The 27048-nt window shown below is 46.0% G+C and overlaps 1 long non-coding RNA gene and 1 other non-coding gene across 6 annotated transcripts in view; both read left to right on the top strand.

Annotated features, from left to right (window-relative positions):
- LOC103351478 (uncharacterized) overlaps positions 1 to 27048 on the top strand; it is a 100617-nt gene that overhangs the window by 12894 nt on the left and 60675 nt on the right. The gene's annotated exons all lie outside the window — the stretch shown is intronic.
- On the top strand, positions 15513 to 15680 carry LOC127484555 (U1 spliceosomal RNA). Its single transcript, XR_007911618.1, has one exon. It is a non-coding gene; the product is annotated as a U1 spliceosomal RNA (small nuclear RNA).

Here is a 27048-nt window from a genome sequence, read left to right as displayed (position 1 = left end):
GGAGATGGGCAGGCTGAGCCTTTTCACGCCCCTCAGAGAAGAGACCTGAAACACTTGTTCCCAGGTTGCTGTCTGTGTCTACTCAGAGAGAAACAAATGCCTGACAGATTCTTGCTTGTTTGCTGCGTGTCCCTCTCATCCCCGCCCTCCTCTCACTCAGTCACTCCAATCTTAGTAGGTATCCCTAAGCCAGGCCCAGAGAGTCTGCTCATGTTTCTGTGCATTTGTAGAATTATCATTAAACATGAATACATGTGTCAGGGTGGTTGGTTTTGGTTGTTTAAAAGAATCTGAGTCAGGCGTTTGTATCAAAACCAAAAAATGAAAGAAAAAAAACCAACAAATTCAAAACTCACCCAGATGGGTTCTCGTTCGATTTGTTAGGATAAATAGCTGGTTTCCTGAAAACAAATGCATTTAAAATTGGTTTACGTCAGGACGCCGTGCAGTGAGACGGTTGAGGGGTGAGCTGTTGAGATGTAGGCCCACTACAGGATGGTCCTCCTGTCCCTCTGTGCTCCGGCCCACGGTGACAGCCACGCAGCCTCGTGGCACGCCCGCCTGCGCTGGCTTAGCGTCTGCCGGGCTGTTACCATTCATGCAAATTTTTAATGAGAAACTTTTCCCAAGGGAGCATCTCTGGACTCTCTGTTTTAAAAACCTGCAGCATGACTTGGAGCCGGCAGAGTAGGCTGTGGCTGTGGACTCCAGCACAACCATCAATGTGGCTGTTCAAGAAACTACGATTACGTCCATTCCAAGTTGTAAATGCTAGTCCTTTTTTTTTTTTTTCCAATAAAAAGACCATTAACTTAAAAAAAAAAAAAAAAAAGAATCTGTACCGGGGTGAGTGTTTGGGTTAGTAGTTAAGTTCTGGTCAAAATGCCCGAGTCTCATATTGGAGTGGCTGGGTTTGGCTTCCCGCTGTGGCACCTGATTCCAGCTTCCTGTTAATACATTCTCAGAAGGTAGTGGATGATGGCTCAAGTGCTTGGGCCCCTGTCACCCACAGGTGGAACCTGGTTGGAGTTCTGGGCTGCTGGCTTTGGCCTGGTCCATTCCAGGCTGTTGTGAGCATTTGGGGAATGAACCAACAGATGGAAGATCTCTCTCTCTCTCTCTTTCTCTCTCTCTCTGACACTCTGCATTTCAAGTAGAGGGAAATAAATAAATATTTAAGAGAAGATAAGTTGATTTTGTTGCAAAATTTTTGAAATCCATGTGTAGTTTTTTTCAATTATACATATTTTCATGCAATTTAAAAAGATTTATTTATTTGAAAGTAAGAGCTACCGAGAGAGAGAGAGAATCTTTCATCTGCTGGTTCACTTCCGAGAAGGCCACAGCAGCGAGGGGTAGTGAGTCCGGGCACCAGCTGGTGATGCAGCAAAATCACCATGATCTTTTTGAAAATATTAATTATACTTATTGTTTTTTAAAAGGTTTATTATTTGAAAGGCAGAGTTACAGAGAGGCAGAGGCAGAGAGAGGGAGAGAGACAGAGAAAAAGATTTTCTATCTGCGTTCACTCCCCAGATGGCTGCAATGGCCAGAGCTGAGCCAATCCGAAGCCAGGAGCCAGGAGCTTCCTCTGGGTCTCCCATAAGGGTGCAGGAGCCCAAGGATTTGAGCCATCTTCTACTGCTTCCCCAGGCCGTAGCAGAGAGCTGGATCGGAAGTGCAGCAGCCGAGACTCAAACTGGCACCCATGTGGGATGCCAGCGCTGCAGGCTGTGGTTTTACCTGCCACACCACAGCGCTGGCCCCAGTTATATTTATTTCAAAGTCCTATTGTAATACCTTGTTACTTCTATTTCATTGGGCGTAAGGTCCTTCAGCTTTTCGAGTTTGTGTCCTTCTTATGGTGTTAGACCCTTCGCAGCTGTTGGGCAGTAGTTTTGTGCAGACCTCTTCATGGTCTAGACCGCAATCCTGTCTTTCCCAGCCCAGCTGGGGACTGAAGCTACTGTGCTGCTGTCAGGGCCACGCTCTGTACTCACTCTTCCTGAAAGCTGGGAGACGGTGGGTTGTGCTGCCCCTAAGATACATGAGAAATTGGTGTGCGGGGTGTGATGGTTCCATATTCCCTGTGGAAGCTTCCATGTGGCCATCTCTGAGGGAGAGATATGTTAATATGGTCCCATTGATGTTCCAAGTTACACTTTCCCACTTCAGTCTAATCTAGAATGATTTCTGCCTTTTAAAAAGTTATCTCTCCATTTCACCATTTTCATTTGGTGCATAGTTAGTAATTTATGTTTCACATATGTTCTGTTGTTTTTATGGTTAGAATTTGGTGTGAAAGCCTACATTCTAGTACTTAACAGTTCATCATCTTTTAAATTTATTTGAGAAGCATAGAGACAGAATGAGAGATAAGAGATCAATAGAGCATATTCTATGTTCCTCCTCAGATGCCTTCAGTGGCCAGGGCTGGAGCCAAAGCTAGGGCCTGGGAACTCAATGAAGGTCTCCCTTATGGATGGCAGGGACTCAATTACTTGAGCCATTACTGCTGCCAACCAGGGTCAGCATTAGCAGGAAGCTGCAATCGGAATAGAGCTGGGTGTGGAACTCAGGCACTCCTGTGTGGGACTTCGGTGTCTTAACTGCTAGGCGCGTCCCCAGTCCACCATCTTGTAACGAGTTTTGCATGCTTATTCTATATCAAGTCCTCTCATATTGGTATCTTATAACTGAAAATATTTTAAAACAGTCTTATGATTGTTCGACTAGGAATCAAAGAAGCCAGAAGTTGCTGAGCACACATATCCTGCTCCACCAGGGTGTTAGAGTTAGGCTGCATTCCTTTGAGTGGTTAGATCAAGCTGTTCTGAGCTCCACCTGCCAGGGAGGGTGTGCTCTTTCTCCTTCTCCAGGGTCCTCCTTAGTGACGCCAGCTGGCAGTGCACAGTGCTTACTTTGGGCCTTAGGAAATCCCCTTTCCATATCTGAGTTCCTAGCAGCTCCAGACTCCTCAGGGAGGCTAAATGTAGCGAGTTAGTGCTCGTCACCTTCCTGGGGAGAAGCGGTTCTGAAATGCTGCTCAGTCAGCCCAAGCGCCCTGTCCTCTCTGTCTGTGGTTGCTGTTGCTCACGTATGGCCTTGCTGGCGGCTCTCAGTCTGCCTGGTGATTTTACCCCTCGTTTACTGCATTGACTGCTGGGGAGCGAGAGTAGCACCTTCCCGGACAGTGGCTGGTTCCGAGTTGGACACGTGGCCCAGGGTGGGCTGACCAAAGCCCAAGAGGGTTTTTCTGGGACTTCGATGGAGATAGAATGGGTGAAGTCTTTGTGTTTCCTCCGTGGCTGCCAAGCTAGGAGACTATGGGCTTGTTGACTCAGTGGCTCCCTTGGAGAAAGATCATCAGAGAACAAAACCAACGAGCAGGAAAGCAAAGGTGGATTGTGGAGGGAGAGAGGATGAGAGAGCCTGAGTCCTGAGGATACTCAGGAACTCCTTGATCCAGCCATGCCTGAGTTCAGACTAACCTGACCCTTTTTTTTTTTTTTTTGACAGAGTGGACAGTGAGAGAGAGAGAGAGAGAGAGAGAGAGAAAGGTCTTCCTTTGCCGTTGGTTTACCCTCCAATGGCTGCCGCGGCCGGTGCGCTGCGGCCGGTGCACCGCGCTGATCCGAAGGCAGGAGCCAGGTGCTTCTCCTGGTCTCCCATGGGGTGCAGGGCCCAAGCACTTGGGCCATCCTCCACTGCACTCCCTGGCCACAGCAGAGAGCTGGCCTGGAAGAGGGGCAACCAGGACAGAATCCGGCGCCCTGACCGGGACTAGAACCTGGTGTGCTGGCGCCGCAAGGCGGAGGATTAGCCTAGTGAGCCGCGGCACCGGCCTAACCTGACCTTTTAAATAGCAGGAACAAGTGCCATTTTTATTTTTGAAATGCACACGTGCACACACACACAACTGTATTATTCCTTTGTAGTTGAAAGTGTCAGTCCTCTGGTGTTTAGTTTTTCTGGAGAAATGATGTTGATGATGATGGTGGTTTTTGTCCCGGTGCTGCCCACTAAGTCTCAGAGGGGTGAGAGGGCGGCTTGGCTCGTCCCCCAGTTCTCCCAGCAGAGGTGCTTTAAGGCGCATTGCGTTGACGCCGTGACTCCTGTTTGCTCTGCATTTGTTCACAGGTAGTATTCCAAGTCTTTCTGTCACAATGTAGGGAGCACCTTTCCACTGGCCATCTTCTGTGTGTCCACTCACAGTAACATTTGTTATCTTTTCTGTAGTTCTTGATGTCCGGGAGTGTTGTTGTCAGTAGCAGTAATAGTTAATCAGTACTTTCTTTTCTGGGGAGGTTTTGTGTTTTGTGTGGAATTTTTAAAGTTTTTTTTCCTCAACTCCACTGTAAACACTGAGCAGTGAGCAGTCGTCTACACCTGACTGGGTCAGCGACATCAGTTACATTTCCAGAAACGTCCCAGTTTCTGCTCCTGCAACAGTGTCACCAACATTCCAAAAAATAAAGTCAGTGACTTACTCTACAAAATCACAGTTTAGAAAATAATTTTATAATGGTTTTAGATTTATAGGAGCATTGAGATGCCAGTGCAGAGAATCTGTCACCAACATTTTGACATGTGATTTAAAAATTTTAGGTTGGGGATCCTCTCTGAAGTTATTTGATAAATATCTCATACATTCTTTTTAATCCTACACTTAAAAATATTTATTTATTTACCTGAAAGACATACAGAGAAAGAGAGAGAGAGATCTTCCATCCACTGGTTCACTCCCCAGCTGGTCACAATGGCCGCAGCTGGGCCAGACCAGACGTTTCATCCAGGTTTCCGCGTGGGTGGCAGGATCACAAGCACGTGGGCCATCTTCTACTGCTTTTCCCAGACCCTTAGCAGGGAGCTGGATCAGAAGTAGAGCAGCAGGGACTTTGAACTGGCACCATATGGGATGCTTGCATCACAGGTGATGGCTTAACCTGCTTTACCACGATGCTGGCTCCAAAATACTTTGGTTTTGAAGGGGCATATCAGTTTATTCCTTTCTCAAAATTTTAAATTTTAAAATAATTAATATTTAATTGAAATTAATAAGCTTTATAGGAAATTACAAGGATAGTGTAAAAAGTTTCAATTATAGTTAATATAGCTATATAGTACAATATCAAAACCAGAATTTACATTGGCATTATATGTGTATATAGTTCTTTCTACACTTCTTGTCTGTTTGTCTTCCCTTTTGTTACATTTTATTATATGTGCAGATTTGTGTAACCACCATTGCAAGCGAGATAAAAAAATACTATTCTACTACTTCAAGGATCTCCTCCTCTTTTGTTTTGCTTTATTAAAATTTATTTATTTGACAGGCAGAGTTAGGGAGAGACAGAGAGAGAGATCTTCCATTCACTGGGTCACTCCTCAGATGGCTGCAACAACCAGAGCTGGGCTGATCCTAAGTCAGGAGCTTCTTCCGGGTCTCCCACGTGGGTGCAGGGGCCCAAGGACTTGGACTATCCTCTGCTGCTTTCCCAGGCCATACCAGAGAGCTGGGTAGGAAGTGGAGTAGCTGGGTCTCAAACTGGCACTCATTGTTGGTTCCAGTCCCGGCTGCTCCACTTCCAATTTAGCTCTCTGCTATGGTCTGGGAAAGCAGTAGAAGATGGCCGAAGTACTTGAAGTCCTGCACCTGTGTGGGAGAAGAAGCTCCTCACTCCTGGCTCCTGGCTCCTGGCTTTGGCCTGGCCCAGTCCTGGCTGTTGCAGCCAACTGGAGAGTGAACCAGCGGATGGAAGACTTCTCTCTCTCTCTCTCCTCTCTCTCTCTCTCTCGTCTCTCCTCTCTCTGTGTAACTCTGACTTTCAAATAAATAAATCTAAAAAAAAAACCAAAAAACCCCAAAACCTGGCACTGCAGGCCGGGGCTTTAACCTGCTACGCCACAGCACCGGCCCCCATTTCAGATTTCATTTTCCTATCTTTCTGTTAATTTCTTTAACAATTTTTAGAAATCCATTCTGATTTACTTATCATGTTTTTATGTGTATATGCATAAGTTATACATACATAACTTATCACAGCCTATTGATGCTGACATTTTACCAGTTTGAGTGGAGGGTAGAAAACTTAACTCCCTGGAATACTCTTTACCTTCCCTTATTTATAATACAATTGCTTTAAATATTTCTTTTACGTATTTGATGAACCACTTCAAACAGTTATAAGTTTTATTTCAGCCATCAAGCATAATTTAGAATACCCAAGAGGAGAAGGAAGCTCTATATGGGTCTGCTGGCACCAAATACTCTTAATTTTCCTTTACATACGAATGTCTTTACTTCCCCTTATTTCCCAGAGGATTATTTCACCAGGCATAGTATTTAAGATTCTAGTTCCTTTCTTTTTTGTTTGAAAAATCATGTGCCACTTCTTTCTGTCTTCCATGGTTCCTGATGAGAAATCCATTATTATTCAAGTTTTTCTATCTCTTGGTATAGTATTGACTTTCTCTTATTGTTTTTAAGATTTAGTTTTCAGGATTATTGATTTTGATGTATCCTGGCATGGATTTGAGTTTTTCCTGTTTAAAGTTTGCTCGATTTTTGTACATTTAAGCTTTGGACAAATTTGGAGAAATTTGGAGCTGATGCTGTGGCGTAGTGGGTAAAACCACTGCCTGCAGTGCCGGCATCCCATATGGGTGCTGGTTCAAGTCCTGGCTACTCCACTTCTGATCCAGCTCTCTGCTGTGACCTGGGAAAGCGGTGGAAGATGATCCAAATGCTTGGGCTCCTGCATCTGTGTCTGAGAACTGGAAGAAGTTCCAGGCTCCTGGCTTTGGATTGTCTCAGTTTTGGCCGTCTTGGCCATTTGGGGAGTGAATCAGTGGATGGAGCTGGGCCTATCCGAAGCCAGGAGCCAGGAGCTTATTTCGGGTCTCCCACGCGAGTGTAGGAGCCCAATGACTTGGGCCATCTTCTGCTTTCCTAGGCCATAGCAGAGTGCTGTATTGGAAGTGGAGTGGCCAGGACTTGAACTGGCGCCCATATGGGATGCCGGCACTGCAGGCGGCGGCTTCACCCGCTATGCCACAGCGCCGACCCCCATCATTCAGTCTTAGAAACAAGAGTGAGGGAAGCCATGGGGGTGTCATTCCTGAGGTCCCAAGATTCCTAGCGTATCCGTGTTCTCTCAACCTTTGAGAGTCTTATATTTGTTTTATATCGACAGTGTCTGTGGTTTTTAGCTACACTTGGTGAGAGATACAGAAGGAAGTTCCAACCTCAGTGTAACCTTCAGTTTCCTCCTTTTTGTAGATGAGCAGTATTCCGTTGTATGCAAATGCAGTTTATTTTTCCATTTACCTGTTGATGAACATTTTGATTGTTTCCAGTTTTTTGCTTTGTGAGATGATGCTGCTTTGGACATGATTTTTATGTTTTATGAATATGTATTATTAGTGCTTTGTGTGGACGTGTGTTTTTGTTTATATTGAATACATAGGAGTGCAGTTGCTGAGTCACATGGTAATTATGTGTTTAAGTTTATGAGAAACTGTCAAACTGTTTTCAGCAGTAATTGTATGTTTTGCTTTACCACCAGCAATGTTCCAGGTGTTCTACGTCCTCACCACCGTTTAGAGTTGACAGTCTTCCAAGTTCTAGAAATTATCATTTTAATACCTGTTTCTCTGGTGACTGATGATGTTGAATATCTTTTCATGTATCTATTTGTCATTCATGTATCTTCTTTGGTGATGTGTCTTTAAAAATATGTGTTCCATTTTTTTTTCCAGTGGGTTTTTTGTCTTGTAGAGTTGTAAAGTTGTTACGTATCTTCTGAATACAGTTCTTTCATTAGACATATGTTTTACATATAGTTTTTCCCAGTGTGTATCTTGTATCTTAGTTGTCCTAACAATGCCTTTTTAGGGGTATAAGTTTTTCATTTGGATGAAATCTGGTTTGTTAATTTTTTTTCTTCTGTAGTTTGCATTTTTTAAATTCGTTTTTAGCTTTAGGTTTTTATTATTTTTATTTGAAAGGCAGAGAGAGAAAAAGAGAGAATAAGAATGAATGAGAATGACCTTTCTACTGGTTCACTGCCCAAATGCCTGCAACAGCCAGGGCTGGGCCAGGCTTGGACCAGGCAAAGCTTGGAGGCAGAAAGTCAATCCTCATTCTCCTTGAGGGTAGCAGGAACTTGAGCCCTGGAGCCATGGCCTGCTGTCCACCAGTGTGTGCTCAGCAGGACACTGGAGTCAGAAGTCACCAGAGCCAGGCCTCCAACCCAGGCACTCCAATAAAAGATGCAGGTAGCTCCAAGCCATGTCTTCACCACTACCTCAGACACCCTGTGTTCTATCTAAGAAATCTTTGCTTACGCCAAAGTCACAAAAATGTTCTCCTATATTTTTGTCTAAAAGTTTTATAAACTCAATGCATATGTTGAGATCATCACTAATTTGGAGTTATTATTCAGGTAGTGTGATTTTAAGTGTTGAGATCTGTGGATGTCCACTTATTCTGGCACCTTTTGTTGAGAAGAGAATCCTATAACCTTGGTGTCATTGTTGAAAATCAGTTGACTATGTATTGTGAGTCCACTTCTTGACTGTATTCCATTGATCTACATGTTTATCATAAAGCCAATAATACACTGCTAATAATATATATTACTATTATTATATTAGTATATATTAATATTTAATGATAGAAAGAACTAGCTTATTGTCAGCTCTATTTAAATCTTAAAGATCAGGTAGCATAAGTCCTCCAGCTTTGGTCTTAGTTTTCAGTTTGTTTGGCTATTCTAGATCCTTCATTTCCCTGTTTAAATATGAGACGTTGCTTTTCCATTTCATTTGGGATTTTGATTGGTATTCTGTTGACCTACCAGTTAATTTAGGGAGAACTGATACATTTGTTATATTGAATCTTCTGGACCATGAACATGGGATATTTATTTATTTAAGTGTTCTTTTTTTGTTTTAAAGATTTTTTTTTTTTTTTTTGGCAGGCAGAGTGGACAGTGAGAGAGAGAGACAGAGAGAAAGGTCTTCCTTTTGCCGTTGGTTCACCCTCCAATGGCCGCCGCAGCCGGCACACCGCGCTGATCCGATGGCAGGAGCCAGGTACTTATCCTGGTCTCCCATGGGGTGCAGGGCCCAAGCACTTGGGCCATCCTCCACTGCACTCCCGGGCCACAGCAGAGAGCTGGCCTGGAAGAGGGGCAACTGGGACAGAATCCGGCGCCCCGCCCGGGACTAGAACCCAGTGTGCCGGCACCGTAAGGCGGAGGATTAGCCTTGTGAGCCGTGGCGCCGGCCTTTAAGTGTTCTTTAATATTTCTGAGTTGTAGATTTTATTTTTTAAAAGATTTATTTATTTATTTGAAAGAGGCACGCAGAGAGCGAAGGAGAAGCAGAGGGAGAGAGAGGTCTTCCATCTGCTGGTTCCTTCCCCAGTTGGCCGCAACAGCCGAAGCTGTGCCAATCCGAAGCCGTGCCAATCCGAAGCCAGGAGCCAGGAGCTTCCTCCAGGTCTCCCACATGGGTGAGGCCCAAGGAGTTGGGCCATCTTCTACTGCTTTCCCAGGCCATAGCAGAGAGCTGGATTGGAAGTAGAGCAGCTGGGACTCGAACCGGTGCCTATATGGGATGTCAGCACTGCAGGTTGTGGCTTTACCCACTAGACCACAGCGCTGGCCCCCAGAGTTGTGGATTTTAATTTTCAGTTTTGATCTTTTTTGGTGACTTTTTTTTCTTCCTTCTTTCCTTCCTTTTAGTTTTTCATTCTTTTTTCCTTTTTGAATTCAGCTTGCAGTACATATTAAGGGTCCTTATTGACATTTTATCAATTTATTCTCATTTGAAATGAATTCTTAGGCAAGTGCATTTGAGGTATCTGCAGACAGAATCAGGCGGAGGCGGCAGTCGAGTTCACAGCATGCAGTGGAGAGGCGGTATGGACTGGTTTTTGGAGGCATAGACTGGATCACTACACATGCAGTAATTGAAACAGTGCCTTGTAAGCAGCATGCTGGTGCATGATGGCACCACCGTACTGGTGGACCACTGTCTCCTGGGAGGATCAGTCCTTTCGTGGCAACACCAGTGAAATGTCCTTGTAGCAGAGTTCTTACTGAGGACTCGGAACACAGAGCTCGCAAAGGTCACAGAAGTTTTCAGTGAGAAAAACCAACTCTTAAAAAAAAAGTACAAGGGCATTTTATTGTTTGGCCGATGTTGTGGCTCACTAGGCTAATCCTCTGCCTGCGGCGCCGGAACCCCAGGTTCTAGTCCCGGTTGGGGCACTGGATTCTGTCCTGGTTGCTCCTCTTCCCGTCCAGCTCTCTGCTGTGGCCCAGGAAGGCAGTGGAGGATGGCCCAAGTGCTTGGGCCCTGCTTCCGCATGTGAGACCAGGAGAAACACCTGGCTCCTGGCTTTGGATCGGCGCAGCGCACTGGCCGTAGTGGCCATTTGGGGGGTGAACCAACGGAAGGAAGACATTTCTCTCTGTCTCTCTGTCACTGTCTAACTCTGCCTGTCAAAAACAAACAAACAAACAAACAAAAAAAGAGCATTTTATTAAAGCATGATACACATATCAAAAGCTGTTAATATTTATATGTTTTGACGAGTGTGTGGGTAAATATACACCTTTGAAACCATCACCACCATCAAGTTCATAAATATATTTACGACCTCCAGGTTTCCTTCTACCCCTTTATTATGATGATGATTATGTGGTTGTTCAGAACAGTAACACTTAATGTAAGATCTACCTGCTTGGCAGCTTGAGTGTACAGTAGTAGCGCTCCACAGGCATCGTGCTGTAGAGTAGATCTCCAGGACTTACTCATCTTCTGTGGATGAAACTTTGTTTCCTTTACCGTTCCCCTCAGCCCTGACAATCATGGTTCTACTCGCTGCCTTTACGAGTTCAACTATTTTAGAGTGCACATTTATGTGAGAATCATGTATTGTGAGAGTATTTTTAAAAATTTGTGGAGAAATAAAAGTTTATTTTAAGACAATATTTTAGGTGGCCGGTGCTGTGGTATAGTGCATAAAGCCGCTGCCTGCAGGCGGGACCGGGTTAGTGGCACTGGAGAGCAGAGAAGATGGACCGCAGTTGCTCAGTCATTGACTGGGAAGGGGTCTGCAGGACAGGGTGGGGTCAAGGTGACTGGGAGGCTGGGGAGTCCGCTGGTGGGAAGGGGCTGCTGGGAGAGGACTCTGCTGCTCACGTGAGGTGCCGGGGGCATGCAGGTACACATGTCCAGACAGTGCTGGATGCAGGGCACTCGGTCCTGAGGAAGGCGCTGGGCTGCAGCCTGAGCTGCGGGAATCACTGGCAGACGGTGACTGGAGCCAGCGTCCCGGGGAGGTCACCGCGAGATGTGATCCAAGCACAGGGCTTGGCAGGAACAGCACCCACAGGAGGGGGGTGGTTCCAGAGGAGGAGCTGGGGGCTGGCGCTGTGGGGTGGTAGGTTGGGCCTCTGCCTGCCGCGCCAGCATCCCATACGGGCACCGGTTCGAGTCCCGGCTGCTTGGCTTCCATTCCAGCTCTCTGCTCTGGCCTGGGAAAGCAGTGGAAGATGGCCCAAGTGCTTGGGCCCTGCACCCTCATGGGAGACCTGGAGGAAGCTCCAGGCTCCTGGTTTCGGATGTGCTCAGCTCTGGCCATTGTGGCCATTTGGGAAATGAAACAACAATGGAAGATCTCTCTCTCTTTCTCTGCCTCTCTGTAATTCTGCCTTTCAAATAAATAGATAAATCATTTTTTTAAAGGGAAATATTTTAAAATTTTATTTATTTATTTGAAAGAGTTACACACAGAGAGAAGGTCTTCCATTCTCTGGTTCACTCCCCAGTCTGCCACAACAGCCGAAGCTGTGCCAATCCGAAGCCAGGAGCCAGGAGCTTCCTCTGGGTCCCCCACATGGGTGCAGGGGACCAAGGACTTGGGCCATCTTCTACTGCTTTCCCAGACCATTAGCAGGGAGCTTTATCAGAAGTGGAGCAGCCAGGACTCAAACCAGTGCCCATATGGGATGCCAGGTGGAGGCTTTACCCACTACACCGCAGCAGTGGCTCCCAAAAATTTATTTGAAAGGTAGAGTTGCACACACACACACACACAAAAGAGAGAGGGAGAAAGAGAAAGGGGGGCACAGAATAGGGGAGAGGGTGAGGGGGAGAGAAAAAGAGAGAGATTGACCAATTGTCCATTCTCTGGTTTACTCCCTAAGGCGGGGTCATGCTGAAGTCAGGAGCCAGGAACTACACCTGCTGGATCTCAAGTGGTGGCAGGAACTGAAATACTTGAGCCGTCGTCTGCTGCTTTGCAGACACATTAGTAGGAAGTTAGATCAGAAGCAGAGCAGCCGGACTCAGACTGGCACTGTGATAGAGGATGTAGGCATCCCAAGTGGCAGTTTAACCTACTTCACCATGATGCCTGCCGAAGAAAATTTTATTTTGGTGCAAATACATTTTGGAGTCCAAGTACAATTTTTTTTTTTTTTTTTTTTATTTTTTGACAGGCAGAGTGGACAGTGAGAGAGAGAGACAGAGAGAAAGGTCTTCCTTTGCCGTTGGTTCACCCTCCAATGGCCGCCGCGGCCGGCGCGCTGCGGCCGGTGCACCGCGCTGATCCGATGGCAGGAGCCAGGAGCCAGGTGCTTTTCCTGGTCTCCCATGGGGTGCAGGGCCCAAGCACCTGGGCCATCCTCCACTGCACTCCCGGGCCACAGCAGAGGGCTGGCCTGGAAGAGGGGCAACCGGGACAGAATCCGGCGCCCCAACCGGGACTAGAACCCGGTGTGCCGGCGCCGCTAGGCGGAGGATTAGCCTAGTGAGCCGCGGCGCCGGCCACAATTTTAAAATAAATTTCCATAAACTTTTTGAAGACCTTTCATATGAATGGATTTCAAAAATTTTTTGTACCAGAATAACCATAACTTTTTTTTTTTTTGACAGGCAGAGTGGACAGTGAGAGAGAGACAGAGAGAAAGGTCTTCTTTTTGCCGTTTTTTCACCCTCCAATGGCCGCTGTGGCTGGTGCGCTGCGGCTGGCGCACCGCACTGATCCGAAGGCAGGAGCCAGGTGCTTCTCCTGGTCTCCCATGGAGTGCAGGGCCCAAGCACTTGGGCCATCCTCCACTGCACTCCCTGGCCACAGCAGAGAGCTGGCCTGGAAGAGGGGCAACCAGGACAGAATCTGGCGCCCCGACCAGGACTAGAACCCGGTGTGCCGGCGCCACAAGGTGGAGGATTAACCTGTTGAGTCGTGGCGCCGGCTAATCATAACTTTTAATTTCATTTTTCATTAACTTTTCAAAGTGCCTGCATTTTTGCCTTTCTGTGCCTTGTTTATTTCAGTTAACATAGTGCCCTCTAGGTCCCTCCAACTGTCACAAATAGAAACATTTCTTTCTTTTTAAAGGCTGAGTAATGTTCCATATTATGTGTATATCACAGTTTTGTTATTCACTCCTCCATCAATGAACATTTAGGTAATTTATATATCTTGGCTTTTTATTTTTTTAAAGATTTATGTATTTGAGGCCGGCACCGTGGCTCACTAGGCTAATCCTTCACCTGCGGCGCGGCTACTCCAGGTTCTAGTCCTGGTTGGGGTGCCGGTTCTGTCCCGGTTGCTCCTCTTCCAATCCAGCTCTCTGCTGTGGCCCAGGAGGGCAGTGGAGGATGGCCCAAGTGCTTGGGCCCTGCACTCCATGGGAGACCAGGAGAAGCATCTGGCTCCTGGCTTCGGATCGGCGCAGCGCGCCAGCCATAGCAGCCATCTGGGGGGTGAACCAACAGAAGGAAGACCTTTCTCTCTGTCTCTCTCTCTCATTGTATAACTGTCAAAAAAAAAAAAAAGATTTATTTAGTTGAAAGGAGAGAGATCAATCTTCCATCTAAGAGTTCACTCCCCAATTGGCTGCAATAGCTAGGGCTGAGCCAGGTTGAACCAGGAACCTGGAACTCCATTCCTGTCTCCTTATAGGTAGAAGGGGTCCAAGTACTTTGACTATCATCTGCTGCCTTCCCAGCTGCATTAGCAGGGAGCTAGATTAGAACCAGTGCAGATGGGACTTGAACCAGCGCTCTGATGCAGGAAGCCAGCATTGCAAGCTTTGCCACATCACCTGTCCCTTGGCTATTGGTAGTGATGCTGCAGTTTACGTGGGAGTGCGTATATCTCTTTAAAGTACTGATTTCATTTCCCTTGGATATATACCAAATAGTGGGATTGCTGGAGCATATGGTAGTTCTATTTTTAATTTTTTGAGGACTCTCAGTACTCTTCTCCATTACGGCTGTACCAATTTACATTCTCAGCAACAATGTATATAAGTTCTTTTTTCTTCCCATTCTCACCAACCCTTTGTTTTTTTAAATCTGTTTATTTACTAAGAGGCAGAGTTCCAGAGAGAGAGAGAAATAGAGAGAAAGGTCTTCCATTTGCTGGTTCACTCTCCAAATGGCCATAATGGCCAGAGCTGTGCTGAGCCTGGAGCTGCTTCTGGGTCTCCCACATGGGTGCAGGGGTTCAAGCCCTTGGAACATCTTCCACTGCTTTCCCAGGTACATTAGCAGGGAGCTGGATTGGAAGAGGAGTAGCCAGGACATGAACCAGCAACCATATGGGAAGCTGGCACCATAGGTGGAGACTTGACCTACCACGCCACAGAACCGATCCTACTAATACTTTTTTATCTTTTGAATTTTTTGGAGGATTTATTTATTTGAAAGGCAGAGTTACAGAAAGACAGAGAAAAAGATCTTCCATCTGCTGATTCACTCCCCAGATGGCTGCAGTGACCATGGCTGGGCCAGACCGAAACCAGGAGTCAGGAGCTTTTTCTTCTTTGTGGATGCAGGGACCCAGGGACCTGGCCATCTTCCACTGCTTTCCCTGGCACATTAGCAGGAAGTTGGATTGAAAGTGGTGCAACCGGGACTTGAACTCGTGCCCATGTGAGATGCCAGTGCTTAACATGCTATGCCACACAGCACTGGCCTGTCTTTGAAGTTTTGATAATGACTATCCTAACAGATGTGAGGTGATATCTCATTGTGGTTTGATTTGTATTTCCCTAGTGATTACTGATGTTGAGTGCCCCATATGCCTGTTGGCCATTTGTGTGTCTTCTTTGGAAGGATGTCTGATAAGATACTTTGCCCATGTTCCAGTCAGGTTTTAAAAATTTTGTTTTGCCAATGAGTTATTTGCATTCTTTATGTAGATCAAATATGTGGTTTGCAAGTATTACCTCTGTATACCTGGTGCCATTTCTATTTTTTCATTGTTTCTTCTGCTGTGTAGAAACTTTTTAGTTTGGTATAGTTCTTCTTGCTGAGTTCACTTTTGTTTCCTATGTATTTGGTGCCATATCTAAAATATCATTGCCAAGATCCATATCATGCAGCTTTCCCCTATGTTTTCTTCTAGTATTTTGATAGTTTCAGATCTTACATTAAACCTTGAATCTAACTTGAGTTGATTTTGTGTATAAGATTAAGATCCAATACTTACCTGGCAGGGGAGATACCATGATCACGAAGGTGGTTTTCCCAGGGCGAGGCTTATCCATTGCACTCCAGATGTGCTAACCCCTGCGATTTCCCCAAATGTGGGAAACTTGACTGCATAATTTGTGGTAGTGGGGGGAAAAAAGATTAAGATCCAACTTCATTGTTTTCTTTTGTATATATCCAATTTTCTTTTGTATATATTCAGTTTCTTCACTGGTAAATTCTATATTTAAAGATGAATTAATAGGGGCCAGCACTGTAGAATAGTGGGTAAAGCCACCACCTGCAGCGCTGGTATCCCATAGAGGCACCAGTTCAATTCCTGGCTGCTCCACTTCCGCTCCAGCTCTCTGCTATGGCCTGGGAAAGCAGTAGAAGGTGGCTGAAGTCCTTGGGCCCCTGCACCCATCTAGGAGACCTGAAAGAAGCTCCAGGCTCCTGGCTTCAGATCGGCACAGCTCCAGCCATTGCGGCAGGTTGAGTAGTGAATGAACAGATGGGAGACCTTTCTCTCTCTCTGCCTCTCCCTGTCTCTCTGTGTAACTCTGACTTTCAAATACATAAGTAAATCTTTAAAACAAGAGATGAATTAATACTAGTCCTTCTCAAACTGTTCCAAAAAAGAGAAGAGAATACTTTTTTTTTTTTTTTTAAAGAATACTGCTGCTGTGTTTTCCTATTGCAACATATCAGGAGGAATATGGTGACTGATTGAACCACTCTTAGTGATGCGAAGATTTATCATTGGCTTTGGTGTCATCCATTGTTTCTTGGGAGCCCCGTCAACCATTCATCTAATGATTTTAACAGTTAACTACCTAGATCTGTTATTCCATTAGGATTACAAAGTACTGATTTTCTAATTTTGTCATTTCTTTGGCATTTATAATTGTAATTTTTAAATTTCAGTCTATATCAACAAAATTCCTTGCTTGCCAAACTTGAGTCAGGCTTCTGAGTCTTCTGCTAGGTTTCTGCGTTTTTTTTTTTTTTTTTTTTTTGGACAGGCAGAGTGGACAGTGAGAGAGACAGAGAGAAAGGTCTTCCTTTGCCGTTGGTTCACCCTCCAATGGCCGCCGCGGCCGGCGCACCACGCTGATCCGAAGGCAGGAGCCAGGTGCTTCTCCTGGTCTCCCATGGGGTGCAGGGCCCAAGCACTTGGGCCACCCTCCACTGCACTCCCTGGCACAGCAGAGAGCTGGCCTGGAAGAGGGGCAACCTGGACAGAATCCGGTGCCCCGACCGGGACTAGAACCCGGTGTGCCGGCGCCGCAGGAGGAGGATTAGCCTATTGAGCCATGGCGCCAGCCGCATTTTTTGGTAAAATCAGTTTTAGCAATGAACTCAGTTTAGTAACAACTTCCCATCCTGTATATCTGATCATCCTCAATATTTGTCCATGTTCCTCATCCTCTACCGTCTACTAGGTGATGTTTGATCACCCTGGCCTGTCTTCAGCAGGATAGGTGTAGTAGAATCCCTCTGATGTTTGCTCTCAGTCATTTTCCATCCTTTGACCTCCAACCCTGTTCCTTGGCTACCAATTCCCACTTGCCCATGCTGTATTCAGAGTCGAGCCCAGTCTTTCTTCTCTGCTGCAAGACCTTGTATCTCTGCGGTCCTAAATAGTCTTCTTATGCTTGAACAAGTATCATTGAGTAATACTGTCTTTATTTTTTTTTTAAGATTTATTTATTTATTTGAAAGTCAGAGTTACACAGAGAGAGGAGAGGCAGAGAGAGAGAGAGAGAGAGAGAGGTCTTATATCCGATGGTTCACTCCCCAGATGGCCGTAACGGCTGGAGCTGTGCCGGTCCGAAGCCAGGAGCTTCTTCTGGGTCTCCCACGTGGGTGCAGGGGCCAAGGACTTGGGTCATCTTCTACTGCTATCCCAGGCCATAGCAGAGAGCTGGACAGGAAGTGGAGCAGCCGGGTCTCAAACCGGCGCCCATATGGGATGCTGACGCTTCAGGCCAGAGCATTAATCCACTGTGCCACAGTGCTGGCCCCGAGTAATACTGTCTTTAACATGTTTAACATAAAAAAGAGATTAATCAGGAAGCAAGTGTGCAGTCATTTCTTTGAGAAGTTGGTAGTCCCATGTAGCCAGGAGAGGTGGTGTTGAGAGAACCATTGTAAATGTGGGGTGCTTTCCAGAGGAGGATTAGCCTAGTGAGCCGCGGCACCAGCCCCTATGTTACATTTCAATAAAAAATTAAAAGACAGCTACAGATCCAGTGGTACAGAAGGAAAATCCCACATAGCAAGTTTGAATGTAGTGGAGAATTAAAAATAAAGTGATTTTATGATTGTGCCATACGGGGCCCTGCCCTTTATGCCAATGACAAGTAGGTTATTATCAGCCTTCCATTGTGTCCACAGCCCGAGGTAGCCAGGGAAACACCTATGTATAACTACTGGGAAGTTGTACCTTGAGGGTTGCAAGCTGGGGAGTAACACTTGAGGACATTCACTGTAGCTGCTCTGGTGCAGATAGGAGGAGGCCAGTGGAGTGATGGCGGACCATCAAGAAGCTGTTGCGGAAGTTCAGCTTGGTTGGAGCTCTTCATGGGGAAGGGGATAAAGACACCCATGTTTATGCCTCCAGCCCTGACCTCTCTTCCGAAGATCAGATCCCTGCACACAATTGCCTACTGTACATTAACTTTCAGATATTAAAAGTCGCCTCAAGGTAGCACATTCGACCTGAACTCACATTCTTCTCCCACAAACCTGATCCTATTCCAGTGCTTCCCATCTCATGAGTCACTTCCATAATGTAAGTAAAGCAAGCTAGGATCTAGAAATCTCCCTCACCTCCTCCTCCCCATCGCCAAGCCTCGTGGATCTTAGTTCTTAAATGCTTCTTTAGTCTTTCGGTTGCTCTACGTCTTGATCATCTTTGCCCTTTTGAAGTGGTCTAGGCTGTCCTGAGAATATTCACCTTAGCTCGCTCTAATTGGCTTGCAATTCATTCACCACACTACAGCCAGAGTGAAGGATTCTTATGGTTGGATCCAATCTGAAGCATTTTTCTTTTTGGTTACCTCCCAGTACATTCAGGCTTATGCCTTGTTCAGGAATCCACGGTCAGCATAAATAAGGGAATGTCAGAAGTTTATGGAAAATGGGATTAAAGATACATTTTTATGTTGATGTAAAAAATTTTGAAACACTTGCAGTTTTTGCACAATACAGTTTTCCATGAAGTTTTTGTATGGATGGCTTTCAAACTTTTTGCACCAAAATAAACTTATCTTTTAATTTCATTTTTCCCAAACTTTTTGAAGTAGAGCCATAGATAATATTTGAAGACATTGGAAAAAATGAGTTTCTCCAGGGATGATTGTGAGAAAAGAATATGACCAAGGACAGAATCCTGAGGGTTCTGGCTACACCTGGTTCTAGATACAGAAATAGCAGGGTGATTGTTGCTGTTAGGATCCAATTCCAGCCACATTCATAACACTCGTAAGAGAGTATTCAAAACATTTGTTCAAATTAAGAAATTTGACCATCCTCTATTTTTTCCCCTCTTCTTTAGCTTTTATTTCTGTGTGTCCTAGGGGCTCTTAGTCACCCAAAGCAATCACTCGTCTGTTGTTTTGTTGACACCCCCAGCTTTCTGGGAATTTCACCTGCCTCCATCAACGAGAGAAGAGAGAAGAGCCAAGTTCACACCCTTTCCTTGGATGTAGTAGGTTGCTCCAGAGGAGAGCACCTAACTGGCTGGGCCAAACATCCCCAGGAGTTTAGAAATAAAGAAATTTCAGCTCATACTGACACTGTATTGAATCAGAAAGTTGTAAACTTAGGACTTGCAATGGTGTTGATATTCAGTAAGTGGATTGGAAAATTAAAAAAGCCAATTTATGTGGAGTTAGAGAAATAAGCAGTGAGCAGAGAGAAGCAGAGATGAAAGATGAGATGAGAGAATTTTCCAAGTTCTATGAGTTGCTCTAATCCCTCAGTTTTTCATCATAACCATGAAATACCTGAAGCAACTCACTTTACTTAGCTCACAGTTTTGGGAGTTCAAGTCCAAGATCAAGTGGCCTGGCCCAGCCCTGGCCATTGTAGCCGTCTGCTATCGGGGGAATGAACCAGTGGATGGAAGATCTTTGTCTCTGTAACTCTTTCAAATATATGTGTGTGTGGCTGTGTGTGTATCGATATATAAAATACGTATTTTTAAAGTTGAGAGAAAGCAAGATCAAGATAGAATGAGGGGGTGGGCATGCAAAAAAACCATATAGAAAGGAGCGGGAATCTGACTTGCCTTGGTACACTTCAGCGAACAGCCACAAACCAAGGTACTCTAGAACAGTGCCTTCAGAATTCTGAAGAAGAATGACTCCCAACCTAGAATTCAACACCAACTAAATTATTCACCAGATAAGAAGGTAAAATGAAGACATGTTCAGATATGCAAGATTTGCTGCCTGTGCATTCTTTCTTAATAAGATATACGAGGCTGTTCTTCATGGTTCATGGTTCATGGTTTTTTTTTTTTTTGACAGGCAGAGTGGACAGTGAGAGAGAGAGAGAGACAGAGAGAAAGGTCTTCCTTTTGCCATTGGTTCACCCTTCAATGGCCGCTGCGGCCGGCGTGCTGCGGCTGGCACACCGCGCTGATCCGAAGGCAGGAGCCAGGTGCCTCTCCTGGTCTCCCATGGGGTGCAGGGCCCAAGCACTTGGGCCATCCTCCACTGCACTCCTGGGCCACAGCAGAGAGCTGGCCTGGAAGAGGGGCAACTGGGACAGAATCCGGCACCCCAACCGGGACTAGAACCTGGTGTGCCAGCGCCGCTAGGTGGAGGATTAGCCTAGTGAGCCGCGGCACTGGCCTCTTTTTTTTTTTTTTTTCATAAGATTTATCCATTTATTTGAAAGGCATAGTTACAGAGAGGCAGAGGTAGAGAGAGAGAGAGAGAGAGAGAGAGATCGATCCTCCATCCACTGGTCCACTCCCCAAATGGCCATAATGGCTGGAGCTGAGCCAATCCGAAGGCAGGAGCCAGGAGCTTCTTCCTGGTCTCATGCATGGATACAAGGGCCAAGGACTGGGGGCCTTCTTCTACTACTTTCCCAGGCTGTAGCAGAGAACTGGATCAGAAGAGGAGCAGCCTGGTCTTGAACTGGCGCCCATTTGGGATGCTGGCACGCAGGCGGGGGCTTCACCTGCTATGCCGCAGCACTGGCCCCAAGGCTGTGCTTCTTGAGTGAAAGAACAGAACAAGACAGAGGAAGACATGGGACACAGCGGGTAGGAATCTGACACAGGGGAACATGAAGGGGATCCTCAGGATGAGGGTGGGGAGGGATTCCAGGATGACAGGTACGCCAGAGTTGCAGACGGCAGCAGGTTGAGATCTGATCAGTGGGACTCCAGGACTCCAGGAAGAGACACGCTGAGTCTTCCGTCACTATTCTTGTCACCACCACCAGGCTGACTTTGAAATCAAGGACAAGATACCAAGAGTCTGGCTCAGGTTTTTCCTCTGTACTTCCTCTGCCCTCGTGTTCCTACCTGTTTGTGCACGCCCTGCTGCCTGATCTGCTGTGGATGTTGTCTAGAAATTCGGCCTCTTGTTGCAGGTGGAGAGGAAGCCACAGTGAACAGAAAATACAGAGCAGCCCTCTCCCTCTGGCTGTATCTCTGCTAGCTATCTAAAGCCCACTGCATGCTCCATGCGGCTACATGCCTGACTCTGCTGAGCCAGTCCTCTCCCCGTGTTACTCATCCTCTTGCTCAGTGATTTTCCTGTGATTGGCTCTTGTGCAAGTGCAGGGAGGCTGCAGCTGGGCAACCACCTCGACAGTGTTCTGTCTCTTCTCTCCCCTTGAGGGTTCCCCTCGCACAGGTAACGTCATCTTTCCCTCATTCCCCTAGGTAGGTGCTTGCAGGTTTTCCAAAACTAAGTATTATATTTGTTTTTTTATTTATTTTTTATTTTTTTAAATTTTTTATTTTTATTTTTTTGACAGGCAGAGTGGACAATGAGAGAGAGAGAGACAGAGAGAAAGGTCTTCCTTTGCCGTTGGTTCACCCTCCAATGGCCGCTGCGGCCGGCGCACTGCGCTGATCCGAAGGCAGGAGCCAGGTGCTTCTGGTCTCCCATGCAGGTGCAGGGCCCAAGCACTTGGGCCATCCTCCACTGCACTCCCGGGCCACAGCAGAGGGCTGGCCTGGAAGAGGGGCAACTGGGACAGAATCCGGCGCCCCGACCAGGACAAGAACCCGGTGTGTCGGTGCTGCAAGGTGGAGGATTAGCCTATTGAGCCAGGGCGCTGGCCCAAAACTAAGTATTATATTTGTTTAGGGATGCATAATTAGGCAGAAGGCTATGAAAGAAAAATGTCAGTGATTAACAAAATAGTCATCATGGAAGTAATCACAAGGGATAGGGAAGAGATATGACTAGGGGAGAGCGAACACGTCTAAAGGACTGTCCACATTTGATATTGGAAGCTGGGCGGTGACTGCTTACCCGAGTATTATATTTAAACTGAGCAAGTGATTTTGTTCATGCTTCTATTTATGTGATGCATTGCACAGCAGACCACTTGAAAATCAGGAGCTGTTCCCAAATAAAAGGGGAAGGAACAGAGGAAGGGGTCAAGTGGAAAGAAGAGATGTTTATGCTAAATCTTTGGGACATAAAAATATCTGGAAGGATAAAGGAGAGGAAGGGATATTCATTTCTGGTTCTTTTTGCTGCAAGGACAGAGACCTGTTCAGTTTAACTCAAGGAAGGATGGGAGGAGCCAGCGTTGAGGTGTAGCAAGTAAAGCCACCACCTGTGATGCCGGCATCTTATATGGGCGCCTGTTCAAATCCCAGCTGCTCCACTTCTGATCCAGCTCCCCGCTAGTGCACCTGGGAAAGCTGTGGAGTACACCCCAGGTCCTTGGGTCCCTGTAACCAAGTGGGAGACTCGGAAGAAGCTCCTGGCTCCTGGCTTTGGTTCGGCCCAGCCCTGGCAGTTGCTACCATTTGGGGAGTGAACCAGTAGATGGAAGATCTCTCTCTCTGTCTCTCCCCCCCCTTTCTGTAACTCTGCCTTTAAATAGATAAAACAAATCTTTTTTTTTTTTTTTAAAGGATGGGAGTTATTTTGTGCCTGTAGATGGAATGAACTCAAGTTGTTTACTCTCCCTTTATCTGACTGCCCTGTCCCCTAGTAGCTATATAACACATCTTTCCCAAAATTCATTGACTTTAAGCAAACACCAACATTTATGTGTTGGTTCACAACATTGATCAGGAAGAAATTGTCAGGGACAGCTTGCCTGGGGCTTGAGGGTCTGGTTGGCTTTCCTCCATGCGGCTCCTCAGCTGAGAGATGCAGAGTGGTCAGGGGCAGGCCTTGCCCAAATGAGGTCTGTTGTACGCGGTGGCTCAGGCTCGCAGAGGAGGAAAGTGGTGGAAGATCTTTGGTCTCTTAGTAGTCTAGAACTGGCGCAGTGTCACTTTTGCAAGTCATAGAGCCAGTCCAGAAGATTGGGAGGAGACTTCACTTCTTAATGGAGAAGTGGTGTGTGCTCAGAGATGCAAAGGATTCTTGGCAGCTGTTTTTGCAAATTACTTGGCATATATTTTTTTAAGATTTATTTATTTATTTGAGAATCAGAGTTAGGGAGAGAAGGAGAGGCAGAGAGAGAGGTCTTCTTCCCTCTGCTGGTTCACTCCCCAATTGGGCACAATGGCTGGAGCTGCGCTGATCTGAAGCCAGGAGTCAGGAGCTTCTCCAGGTCTCCCATACCAGTGCAGGGGCTCAAGCACTTGGCTGTCTTCCACTGCTTTCCCAGGCCATAGCAGAGAGTTGGATCGGAAGTGGAGCAGCCAGGACTCAAACTGGCGCCCATATGGGATGCCAGCACTGCAGGCAGTGGCTTTACCCGCTACACCACAATTCCAGCCCCTTGCCATATCTTTTTTCCCCCCACCATTTATGTATAGTTTTAGTTTGCTATTTCCTTAACTCCATTCATGTTTTGTTTTATCACCTGTAACTTTATTACTAACAAACAAATTCTTTGTGGACTTTTAGGTTTAAATTCATTTATTTTTAAAGATTTTATTTATTTATTTGAGAGGTAGAGTTACAGAGAAAGGGAGAGACAGAGAAAGGTCCTCCATCCTCTGGTTCACTCCCCATTTGGCTGTGATGATGGGAGCTGGGCCCATCTAGAGCCAGGAGCCAGGAGCTTCTCCAGGTCTCTCACAGGGGCACAGGGGCCCAAGTTCTTGGGCCATCTTCCGCTGCTTTCCCAGGCCATAGCAGAGAGCCGGATCGGAAGAGCAGCAGTCGAGACACAAGCTGGCGCCCACATGGGATGCCAGTGCCTCAGGTGGAAGCTTAGCTTACTGTGCCACAGCACTGGACCCTAGGTTTATTTATTTTATTTTAAAGATTTATTTATTTACTTGAAAGTCAGAGTTACACAGAGAGAGAAGGAGAGGCAGAGAGAGAGAGAGAGAGAGGGGTCTTCCATCTGCTGGTTCACTCCCCAATTGGCTGCAGCGGCTGGAGCTGTGCCAATCCAAAGCCAGGAGCTATGAGCCTCCTCCAGGTCTCCCACGTGGGTACAGGGGTCCAAGGACTTGGGCCATCTTCTACTGCTTTCCCAGGCCACAGCAGACAGCTGGATAGGAAGTGTAGCAGCCAGGACTCTAACCGGCACCCATATGGGATGCAGGAACTGCAGGCAGTGGCTTTACCTGCTACACCACAGTTCCAGCCCCTGGCCCCTAGGTTTAAATTCATAAGAATTGATTGGTTTAGTTCATCTTTTCACCTATGCCAGTGGTCAAAGGTCAGAGGCCAACTTAGTTTTATCTCAAGTTTTTTTGGCACATTAGTTTTATCATCCATTATATGTATGGTGCTAGTTGGAGACATCTTAATGTTTGACATATAAATACTTCAGTATTTGTCTCCTGACAATAGGATTTGTCTTAAATAACCACACCAAATTATTACACTCAAGAAATTTAACCTTGGGTTGGACATTTACCATAGTGGTTCAGTTGCCAGTTAATATGCTCACATCTCATTTCAGGCTACCTGGGTTCAGCCCCCAGCTCCAGCTTCTGATTCAAGTTTTCTGCTAATGCAGGCCCTGGGAGGCAGTGGTTATGGTTCAAGTAGTTATGCTCCTCTCAGACCTTCTCCCGAAGTGTCAAAAGAGTATCATTATAGCTCTGTGAATTAGCAGATTATTGTTCTAATGAGATATTCACTCATGAAGTTGAGAGAAAATTCATCTCTGCCAAGGGGATAGGCATTTAGATTTGCAGTTAAGACACCCACATACATTGGGGTTGCCTGAGTTTGATTCCTGCATCCAGCTCCTGACTGCAGCTTCCTACCCATGCAGACCCTGGGAGGCAGTGGTGATGGCTTAAGGAATTGGGTTTCTGCCATCCATGAGGGAGACCTGGATTGAGTTCTTGGCTTCTATTGTCCCATTCCCAGCCATCGCAGCCATCCCAGTGAATGGGAGTCTCCCCCTCTCTCTGCCTCTCAAATAAATAAATTAAAAAAAAAAATAAGTTTAACCTTTATATACAACCATAAGCCAAAGTGTTATCCATAAGCATATTTCTTTAATTGCCCCATAATGTTCTTTACAAGATTCTCTTTCTGATCCAGTATCTATCTGTGATCACACATTGAAATGTCTGTGTCTCACTAATAATGTATTTTATTTTAGATACGTTTCCTGCCTCCCCCCGCCTTTTTTTGTTTTGTTTTGTTTTGTTTTTTAGCCCATTGATATGTCAGAGAGCTTAGGCCAGTTGTTTTGTACAATGTCAGTTTTTTTGAATTTGCCTGATTGCTAACTAATGATTTTATTCAGCTTAAACATTTTTGTAAGAACATGACATTGTAATTTATGGCTAGCCATAATTCTTAGGCAATTGCTGGCCAGTTGCCTATGTGTGCTCATTCTCGATCCCCTTACTCCATCATTTCCAAGGCTCCTTTTCCCAGAGGCTTCTGGGTAAGTTTGGCTAGGGAGAGACAATGGTGGATGACTGGAGGTTAAGAGAGGGGCTGAGGCTAGGATATTTTCTCCTATTTCTCTGATTCCTGTGAGGCCCTTGACTGTGGCTACTTCACTTCTGTGTCTCCAGTTCCTCCAAACAGACCCTGCCTCTGCGGTTGCAGCTCCCTTAGGGAAATCCCCCTTCCTTGGTGCTGGCTTCTGGTTGGCCACAACTTCTGTCCTCTGATAAAACCACTTCTCCTGTGTCTCTTCTGCCCTAGACTAGCTGTTGTTTCTGGCTGTAGCTAACATTTCAGTTATCTCACCTTCCTGTGTTTGATTTCTCAGCTTTTCCATTTCCTATGCAAGCAATTTCCTTATTAAATTTTCTCTTAGTTGGTTTGAAAAACCTAGGGTAGTGTCTGTTTTCTTAACTAAACCCTAATACAGGTAGGGTGTTCACCAGTGGTCAAATCTGCGTGACTTATGGAATGGGATGACATGGTACAAAATCAGGCAGCATTAGCAGCAGAGCCTATAAGAGGGGGAAGTCCTCCTCCTTGGTTACAGAACTACATGAAAAGGTAATGTATAGAGGTGGTAGAATTTTAGATGATTTTTAAAAAAGATTTGTCTATTTGTTTGAAAGACAGAGTGACACATAGACCAGGCTGAAGCCAGGAGCTCCACCCACGTCTCCCATGTGAGTGTAGGACCCCAGTACTTGAGCCGTCATCTGCTGCCTCCCAGATGCATTGGCAGAAAGCTGGATCGTAAGTGCAGAATAGAGGGGACTCAACCAGACACTCCAGTGTGGGGTGGTGACTTAATCTTCTGCACTGCAGTGCCCACACCTTGGACTGTTTTTTATATTATTTTTATTCTTTTGTTTATTTGCATTGCCTACGTTTTTTACAATGAGCATGGATAGTTTGGCATGAAGAAAAACTCTCCTGCATGCTGTGTTTAATAAACAAATGAAGAGCACTGGATTTGCTGTGCACAGTGAGACATATCAAAGAACACAGAGGGACCCATAAAAGCATTTTGTCCCTCAAATCTTTTTTTAAAAAAGTTTATTTATTTATTTGAAAATCAGAGTTACACAGAGAGAGGAGAGGCAGAGAGAGAGCAAGAGAGGCCCTGTATCCGCTGGTTCACTCCCCTAATGGTCACAATGGCCAGAGCTGCGCCAATCTGAAGTCAGGAGCCAGGAGCTTCTTCCAGGACTCCCATTTGGGTGCAGAGACCCAAGGACTTGGGCCATCTTCTACTGCTTTCCCAGGCCATAGCAGAGAGCTGGATGGGAAGTGGAGCAGCCAAGATACAAGCTGGTACCCATATGGGATGCTGGCACCAAAGGTGGAGGCTTAGCCTACTGCACTACAGTGCCAGCCCCATGTGATATAAAAATATGATTGTGTCATAAAAAAGAGAATCATCAGGACTGGAGCAGAAGGTTAACACCCTGGCCTAAAGCATCGGTATCCCATATGGGTGCCAGTTCAAGTCCCTGATGCTCCACTTCTGATC

Source organism: Oryctolagus cuniculus, chromosome 17 (assembly GCF_051225735.1).
Source record: "Oryctolagus cuniculus isolate XC-2025 breed Fujian yellow rabbit chromosome 17, ASM5122573v1, whole genome shotgun sequence".
NCBI classification, from domain to species: domain Eukaryota; kingdom Metazoa; phylum Chordata; class Mammalia; order Lagomorpha; family Leporidae; genus Oryctolagus; species Oryctolagus cuniculus.
Note: the sequence above shows the minus strand (reverse complement) of the source record. Positions and strands in the feature narration are given on the sequence as shown.